The 9,576-nt window shown below is 42.5% G+C and overlaps 2 protein-coding genes across 3 annotated transcripts in view; one reads left to right on the top strand and one right to left on the bottom strand.

Annotated features, from left to right (window-relative positions):
• KIAA1210 (KIAA1210 ortholog) overlaps nucleotides 1-9,576 on the top strand; it is a 192,300-nt gene that overhangs the window by 62,967 nt on the left and 119,757 nt on the right. Inside the window, exon 2 of one of the 2 annotated variants that reach the window (XM_068251073.1) lies at nucleotides 508-592. The exons of the other annotated variant lie outside the window; for it this stretch is intronic. The gene's annotated coding sequence lies outside the window, so the exon portion shown is untranslated. The remainder of the gene's footprint in view (nucleotides 1-507; nucleotides 593-9,576) is intronic. 2 annotated transcript variants of the gene reach the window in all.
• LOC137529105 (A-kinase anchor protein 17B-like) overlaps nucleotides 1-9,576 on the bottom strand; it is a 221,502-nt gene that overhangs the window by 207,224 nt on the left and 4,702 nt on the right. The gene's annotated exons all lie outside the window — the stretch shown is intronic.

The raw sequence follows: 9,576 nt of genomic DNA, 5'->3' as shown, positions 1-9,576 counted from the left end.
GTGTGTATGTAGCATAACACTTTACAAATCACAACCATGCACTGATCTGAGACAAGCTTATGTGCTTTGTGTCCTAGAGGAGAAAAGCGCATTACAAATGTTTTGTTGTTGTATCTCCACTGCTCAATTAAAGATTGACAGGCTTCATATCTTCAGTAACCTTCCCTGAGTGGAATTGGCTTATTATTATTGTTAATTGTTTATTTATATAGCGCCAACATCTTCTGTAGCACTGTACATAGTACAAAACAGATATTAGGGAACATGAGACGTTCAAGACTCTGTACAGTCACGACAATCAGTAGTACAAATACATACATAGTTAATGTGTAGTTGGTACATGATCATTTGGTAAAGTACAGCAATCTAAGAAACACTAGGAGGAGGTCCCTGCCCTTGCGAGCTTACTATCTAAAGGGCAGTGGGATGGAAACCATAGGGATATACATATCTATTGTATGCACTCTCTATACACTGGTGAAACCTTTTAAATGTCTTGTTTCATAGGTCGCTGCACTGGAAGCTGCCTACAATGATTGGCCTCTGATGCTGTTTGGAATAAGTGTGTGATCGCAGCTTTCTACAATATAAGGTAAGCGGATTATGGCGTCAGGACCGCACTTTCCTGAAGCATCCTTGGGTATTTCAGAAGTTTAAAGGTGGTCATACAACTAGCAATTTTGTGACCCTATCGACCATCCTATTTAATAATCTTATAGAATTGGATAAAATTGGTGGTGAAACATGTCTGCCGTTAAATGATTTGACCAATTTCGAGCATCAGGCAGTGTTTGATATCAGGATTACCGATTGCCCCCACACTTCCTGTTGAACTCTATCGGGAATCCTTGTACAGCGTATGGGCAGGAAACAGATCTCTCTTTGATCAGATTGGAGAGAGATCTGTCTCATATTCGATCTGCCATACATTGTCCGATCTACAGCAAGCCAGATCTACATCGCCAGTCTACAGCTAGCTATACTGAACATTTCAGAATGCTACTACCACTTTTCTCTGATTTGTGATTGGTTCAGGAAGTATAGGGTAAATGCTATTTTACAGTTTTGTTGTTTTTCCCATGCAAGTTTCACTTTAATCTTGCGTGTTGTTTTCTGTTACAAAACGACATGAAAACGTTAATTCACTTAACTACAATAATATGTCATCAGTACTGAAGTCCTTTTGGAACTGAACTTCATGAAATATTATCTATCAACTTCAGTCTGCAGCTTCTACATATTGGGAAACGTGCTGGAAATCCTGGCAGAGTTATATGGCTTGGTGTTCTGTCTCGTAAGTCTGCACAAAGTAAAGGAAATCCTGTTTTTTGCTTCTCTTGACTAAAGTGCAACAAATATACTGTATTTTGTGGACTATAACTCACTTTTTCTGTGGAAAAAGTCACTGCGTCTTAAAGAGAATCTGTACTCTAATATTATTACACTAAAAAGCATACCATTCTATTCCTTATTTTCTCCTGTGCCCCTCTGTGCTGTTTCTGCCACTCTCTGCTGCAATCCTGGCTTGTAATTAAGTTTTAGGCAGTGTTTACAAACAAACTAACAAACTGGTGATAGGCTCACATAAACAGAGTGTGTGAGTAATACAGAGTGTGCAGGGGGCCTGCAGAGGGTGTGTATCGCTTCTATCCAATCACAAGCAGCCCTGCACATTCCACACATTCAAGCCTTAAAGGGACTCCGAGCAGTGCAAAAACTATGGAAAGATGCACATCATTTTAAAGCTCTCTTTCTCCTCTTTCCAATGATATATAAACCGCCACCCTACGCCTTTTAGTTTTTGCTATTTTCGCGATTGAAATTGCCGCGGCCGCGATTTCGATCGCGAAAATAGAGAAAACTAAAAGGCGTAGGGCAACAATTTAGGTGTCGTCAGAAAGAGGAGAAAGAGAGCTTTAAAATGATATCCATCTTTCCATAGTTATATTGTATTACACAGGGCGACTTTTTGTCAAAGTCAGCAGCTGCATTCAGCAGAATGGAGCTGCTGACACTCTGGAAAGTGTCGTCCTGTGTAATACAATATAACTATGGCTTGATGGATATCATTTTAAAGCTCTCTTTCTCCTCTTTCTGACGACACCTAAATCGTTGCCCTACGCCTTTTAGTTTTCTCTATTTTCGCGATCGAAACCGCGGCCGCAGCAATTTCAATCGCGAAAATAGCGAAAACTAAAAGACGTAGGGTGGTGGTTTATATATCATTGGAAAGAGGAGAAAGAGAGCTTTAAAATGATGTGCATCTTTCCATAGTTTCTGCACTGCTCGGAGTCCCTTTAAGGCCCATACACACGTCGGATTACCGTGAACGACTGGTCGTTTGAACGTCCCGTCGTTCAGTCGTTCGCCCGCTAAATTGGGCGTGTGTACAGACTGTCGTTCGCTTGATAAGAGTGAGTTTGAGCGATCCGCCGGGCGGACGACAGGCTGGCCCTGCTCCAGTCGGTACTGAACTCAGCTGCTCGTCTCATTCATCTTTCTTCTCGATCTTTCTATGCTGCCCCTCTTTGTCAAGCTCTTCACTGGCTGCCAATTAACCAGAAGATCCAGTTGAAACTTCTAACCTACAAAGGATAGCAGTAGGAGAACAGAGGCGCCAGCAGGATAAAAACTTTAAAATTTGCTGGGAGGAAGTGGTGGACTTACCTCCATAAAGCAGACACGAAAGGCTGTCTGAATAGCAGCAATTACATTTATTAAATAGTACTCCCAAAAAGTGCAACGTGTTTCGCAGGCCCAGCCCGCTTTATCAGGCAATAAAGATGGGGACAAAAGAATTTCGGCAATAGCAGGTGTAGCGCCTCAGTGAGCCTCAGAAGGCTCCTGGGTAAGTTTAACCCTCCCACGCCACCGCCCCCCGCTCAGGTGTGCTAATTACCTGGATGAATTCCGAATAAAACCTATTCAGAGTTCATCCGTTGATCATCACTATTATACATTATATTTATCATTTTACTTTTGTCACTGTCCTTACCAATTCTGTATTTTGTATTCTGTATCTTGTATCGTTTTTGTATTTTGCCACCAAATATGTATTTTGTATATTGGTGTACACCATTTTCTGTATTATGTACACCATGTTAGTTTCTTACTTTGTAGAGCACCACGGAATATGTTGGTGCTTTATAAATCAATAATGATGATAATAATAATAAGCAGCAGCAGCAAGTCATAACGTAATATGTTATATGGCTAATTCAGTAGAGGGATTTGTTTCATACTTACTACTTAATCCTGTGCCACTGGTGCAAAGGGCCTCAACAAATGAATACTACCGGTTTCTGTCCTGGGCAATTTTTTTTCGATCGCAGTCCATAATGTCCCTGCCTTCTTTATTTCTTCCTCCACACTTCTCCAAGTTAGATTTGTTTCATAACAAAACATAATTGTAAGGTGTATCGAAAAGGCTTGGTGTACTGAAGCAACGCTTTTCTGTACATAACAAAAATTCTACCTGTGTGAAAAGCTCTTTGTGAATTGAAGCCATAGTGTTAAAATATCTCCCCAGGAGGAAATTGCATAAGGACCAATAACTGCAATCAAAATCTAACCTAAGTTTGAACCTTTCCACTATTGTGGGAGAAAGAGTACTTTTTGTTTGTGTGTATTAGTGTGCCTGGTGACACTAGCTTGTCATCTATTTGGTTTTATTTTGGGGTCTTCGTTACTTTTAGTTGACCTGGCTTGTCTCAGCTTGGTTTCTTGTTTCTACTGCCCTGATGTTTTCTCAACTCTGGTTCTGATCTCTGTTTTGACGTTAGCTACTTCTCCAATGATGCCCATAACCTGTCTTTGATATTGTCCAGTCTACTGCCCACAGAACCTGCCACTCACCTTGTCTTCAGTCTGTATGCTGTCCATGATACCGGTCAACTGCCTCACCCCCCACTTGTTATTGAAGAGCATTGCCTAGACTGGTCTTGCTTCAAGCACAATGTGCCAGCTGATCTCCCACAGTTTACTTACCTGTTCCTTCTTTTACCGGTGAGTCAAATCTGGGGCCACCACCTGGTGGTTAACCGCAGCAAAGTGGTTTGTAGTTCAGAGTGGCAGCCCATGATCCGTTCCAGGTACAATAGTTTAGATCTAGTATCCACTTAGAATTTGCACCTTGGGACTTCACACAACTGGTCATTGATGGTCAAAGCATGTAGCTTTTAGCCATCGTTGAGCCCACAGGAAAGTCTGCACCACCATATTAACAGTACACAAAGGTTTCTGACCTAATGATCACAATCCAGGTGGCACACAAGACCATTTCCAGCTCCAAAGCTGCATTCAAATGGTTGTTCTTAGGTTTCAGGATTCATTTTATCACTCTGTCCTTCTGAAACAGCAGGAGCTGCCTTGTTCCAGAGATGAGGGTTTACATAGAGGGTTCAGTATTTGTTTTAGATTTTAATGAAAAACCTCAACATTTTAAATCTAGTTTACAATTCAATTTTAAATCTGGTTTACAATTCAACTATTCTCAGTAAAGATGAACTCCTGCTATTTTTATGAACAATGAAAGGACTTCTGCTTTCTCAGATAAAAGATTTTAGGTTCTTTTGACTGCAATAATGTCATGTGGGAACATACTGAAAACTCAGTTATAGAATAATAATTATAAAAAAACAAAAATGGGAAGCGCTCCACACTTTTTTTTTTTTTTTTTCCTCTCAGTGAAACTGAATTGTTTTTGTTTGTTCATTTGAAGATAAATGTAAAACATTTTTGGACTGGCACTGCTTATCAAGGTGTTTAGGAAAAAGAGTTTGTATTTTGACAATGTAAATTTTTTTTTTTTCTGTTTTGTTTTGTTTGTTTTTTACATGCAGGCAAACAAACAAAAAGCAACTTATTTTGAAACCTAGCTAATAAGGTTTTTGTCTTCCACCACCACACCAAAATAAGCGAATACTCTTACCAGCTCCAAAAGCCCAATTTACAGTGCATAATCAAATTTTATAAATCAACAGCAGACATCCTCACCTTCGATTTCCACATCAGAGTTGTCTTATAAAGACCAGGCTCACCAGATTCCCGAGCTCCACCATATCCATGAGCATTAAAAACAAGAGAACATCTCCTCTAAGTGTAAACTGTTGACATTTATTGCACATTGAATTAAAAAAACATTAAGTGCATAAGAAATTACATTTTGGCCCCTATAAGAGGGACCTAATATGCAAATGAGGCATTGACCAATGTATGCAGGGCACCGTCACCACACATATGACTACCACAACCGACCAGTTTCACTATTAAATTGTTTCCTCAGGGACTCCAACAGATGGAAAACAATGGTGCGGACGCCTGATGTCAATTTATAAAATGTGATTAGCTAGGTATGAAACCCCCAGGCATAACTAACTCGCAATATAAACTACTAATGCACATTTGTCTGGCTGCTAAACGAGTAGTAGCCCGATCTTGGAGAACTCCCACACTCCCTCTACAAATTTTCAAAACCAATCTTAGTCACGCCCTCTGTTTTGACAGAATGAAAGCCATAATAAGTGACACTCTCCCTCAGTTCGAAAAAATCTGGAAACCGTATTTTACTTATTATACCCACTGGCTCCCTGCGTCCCTCACGGATGTATAAGAACAGTATAACTTAAATGATCCCACTTAGGCACCTTCATATCTCCCGACTCCATCGCTACAACGGGGTTGGCAGCAGCTCGGCACTACCTTCCTTTCACTTCCCTCTCTCCCCACTACACTCTTCCCCACATTTCTTCCTTTTTCTTTCTAACCTCTTCTCTGATGGTTCCTTTCCCATCAGAACGAAACAATATATAATAAAAAGTTACTCGCACAATAGTGACTAAATTAATAAAGTAGCCCACGAATTGGTCCGCGAGCACATTATTCAGTGCTCCTATGACCCCTGGTCTACACAGAAACCAATACGGTATAGAAGTCAAGATCGTCAAACCACCAACACCGAGGGGTGGTTTTTCCTTTATTAGCACTTTTTATATTAGTATAATGTTGACTTGGAATGTCAGTAATTGATGCCTTTGAGCTGCTGACATTCAAAATGTTCTCACAGGGAATATACTCTGCCCTTGCAGATTTTGTTATACCTTATGATTCATTCAAATTTGCAATAAGTTATCGATTGTAAAATGCACTTTGATATCGCACTGTTGAACTGTTATGCTATTTTATACATGAAACCAATAAAAACTTTTTGAAAATAAAATGTGATTAGACGTTGTAAATTTGGATCTTTGGTAAACGTATTTGTTTATTTTGGTGTGGTGGTGGAAGACAACAACCTGCACAAAAGTGTTACTAGATATGTGTTTTTTGTCTGGAAACTGAACTTTGCTTGTGGTTTTCCTTTTTAGCTATTGCGCAGATTTTTGTGAAACTTATTCAGAATCAGAATCAGTTTATTTCGCCAAGCATGACTGGGTCATGCCCGGAATTGGTTTTAGCATCACAGGGCAGCTCACAAAATAAATAAGAAGTTACAACGAGACAAACGTAACACAGTGCGCAGGCAATAAGTTACATCAGAGACGTGACAGAGTAAGGAAAACCTTGAGACAGTAGCATATCAAGCAGCAAAAACAAGATAACACAGTCTGAACGCAGAAAAAGAAAACACTCATGTACTATGGGTAGTGGGCAGCTAAGTAGGTGCTTCCTGCAAGTGTCAGGGGAACGCAGGGCATTTATAGGGAGTTCAAGAGTCTCACCGCTGTGGGGAAGGAGGTGTCTCTGTGCCTTGACGTCTTGGTAGGGATGGCACTTAGCCTCCGTCCCGATGGGAGCGGTTGGAGGAAGCGATGACCCGGGTGAGATGGGTCATTAGCAATCTTTGTTGCCCTAGAGCACATCCTAGAGTTGTGGATGAGCTCCAGAGGGGGGAGGGGTTTTCCAATTATTCTCTCCGCTGATCTGATGACCCTCTGAATTTTGTATCTGTCGCTGGTGGAGGCGCCAGCATACCATACGAGTATAGAGGAGCACAGGACAGACTCTATGGTGGCGGAGTAGAAGGATTTAAGAAGTTCTTGGGCCATGCCGAACTTCTTTAGTTGACGCAGGAAGAAGAGTCTCTGCTGGGCCTTCTTTTGGGTTGCGGAGGTGTTCACTTTCCAGCTCAGGTCATCAGATATGGTAGTGCCCAGGAGTCGGGCACTGGGGACAATTTCAACTTCCGCCCCATCAATAAGAATCGGGCGGGGGGTGGTGCTCCGCCTTCTGAAGTCTATGACCATCTCCACCGTTTTGGTGGTGTTGAGCACCAGCTTGTTCCCCCTGCACCAGTGGCAGATTCTATCCACCTCATCTCGGTAAGCCTGTTCGTCGCTCTTACTAATGAGGCCAACAATGGTGGTATCGTCGGCAAATTTGATGGCCTTGACAGAGTTGACCTTGGAGGTACATTAGTTAGTATAGAGCGAGAACAGAAAAGGTGACAGGACACATCCCTGAGGGGCACCAGTGTTGGTAATTCTTGGTCTGGACGAGATGTCCCCAGCTTAACAACTTGGGACCTGTCTGTAAGGAAGTCCGTGATCCAGCAGTGAAGGGCAGGGTGGGTACCGAGATCCACTAGGATGTCGTGCAGTATACGTGGGCAGATGGTGTTGAAAGCCGAACTAAAGTCCAGAAGGAGGATCCTGGCATAGGAGTCCGGGCTGTCCAGGTGACCGGTGATGTACTCCAGGCATATGTTGATGGCATCATCAGTGGACCTGTTTGTTCTGTACGCAAATTGAAACGGATCCAAACAGTGCAGTGTGGAGTTCTTGAGAAGGGATAGGATCACTTTCTCAAAGGTTTTCATAACAGAGGTGAGGGCCACTGGTCTGAAGTTGTTAAGGTCTGAGACTCCTTGTTTTTTTGGCACAGGAATAATTGTGGACTGTTTAAAGCATGAAGGGACCTTGCCCTCACTTAGGGACCTGGAGTATATGGAAGTGAGGGTGGGGGCCAGCTGTCGTGAGCAGGTTCTCAGGCAGGCTGGGGACACACCATCAGGCCCCGAGGCTTTCCTCGAGTTCAGTGTGGACAGGTGGTACAGAACATCAGCCTCGCTCACTGCTGGGGGAGGAGAGCTCGGGTTTGTAATGAAGGTGGCTGGGGAAGCCTGATACCTCTGCCGGTCCGACTGGTCCTCGAACCTGCAGTAGAAGCTACTGAGTTCTTCAGCTAGCTCAGTGCTTGGTGTTGCCTGGAGAGGGGGAGGCTTGTAATTTGTGGCCGCCTTGAGCCCTTTCCAAACAGCCCGCGGGTCATTTGAGCTGAGGTTCTTTCTTATCTTATCTGCATATTCCCTTTTAGCGACTCTCAGTTCTTTGTTGAGGCAGTTCTTTGCTATCCTGAAGTCCTCTATGGAGCCGGACTTATGTGCGGCTTCTTTCCGCTTACGCAGCTTCTGTAGTCTGTTGGAGAACCACGGTTTATTGTTCGGATAGACCCTGAAGGACTTTGAGGGAATGCAGGTTTCCTCACAGAATCTTATGTAGGAAGTGACAGCGTCCGCCCATTCATCCAGGTTCGGTGATTCCAGAACCCTCCAGTTTGTGCTGTCGAATCAAGCCTGAAGCTGGTCTATTATTGTAGGTTTTCAAAAAAAAATTATATTTTGTTATGTGGGAGTGTGAAAGGGTTGATGTATATCGACCCCCTATTTGCACCTCTGTAATCTTTAGGCTGCCTCCACTTTTGCCATAGAAGTTAACCTTCAACAAGGCAATGTACTGTATCTGATTAAGATGTGTTTTCTACTAGTATGGTGGTGGAGAGACAAGGGGGCTGATCCACAAAGCTGTTCTCATGATTTATCTTATGTTTGAAAAGCGCTTATGCATGAGACAAACTGACAAAACAGATATCAATATCTGAGAGGGATCTTTGTGCTTGCGCCCCCCCCCCCCCTCCCGGGCCGTGCAGTGCAGGGAGAGAATATACTCACCTGTCTGCCGGCACTTTGTTCTATATCTACTCTCTACCGCCAGGCACTCCTTTCTGTGTCTTCTCTCCTAGGCACCTGTTTCCTGTGACCTAAATGAGATGCAAATAATTTTGAGTTGATGCAGGATTATGCTAACTTTGCAAGCAAATTTATGCAGATTGATAATGGTCCAATTGAATTTTACCTCAGCAGGATTTGATTAATTCATGTTCAAGCTGCATACATTTTGTATACAAAATTTGTGTTCTGCTGCATCAACTCAAAATTATTTGCATCTCATTGGCTATCCCTACTACTGACCCGCCGATCAAGCAAATATTCCATCCAGCACAATTGAAAGGAGCGATCGATATTGGTATCATTCATGCATCATTTGTGGCCTAGATTTCTAGCAGATCTGTAATCTTTGTGAGCCAAACCCTTGGTGGCTAAAGGTGCGTACACACATGCGACTATAGTGGTTTGAAACGATCGTTCTACGATCATTTCAAACGACGATCGTTTAAAAAAAAAACAGCCAACGATCGTTAAGTCAAACGATGGACGAGCTAGATCGTTAAAAATGAAAGATCTGTCCTGGCGGATTTTTTTTAAACGACAATCATTAGCAAAAGTAGTACATCGTTAAA

This window comes from Hyperolius riggenbachi, chromosome 8 (genome assembly GCF_040937935.1).
Source record: "Hyperolius riggenbachi isolate aHypRig1 chromosome 8, aHypRig1.pri, whole genome shotgun sequence".
Taxonomy (NCBI): Eukaryota; Metazoa; Chordata; class Amphibia; order Anura; family Hyperoliidae; genus Hyperolius; species Hyperolius riggenbachi.
Note: the sequence above shows the minus strand (reverse complement) of the source record. Positions and strands in the feature narration are given on the sequence as shown.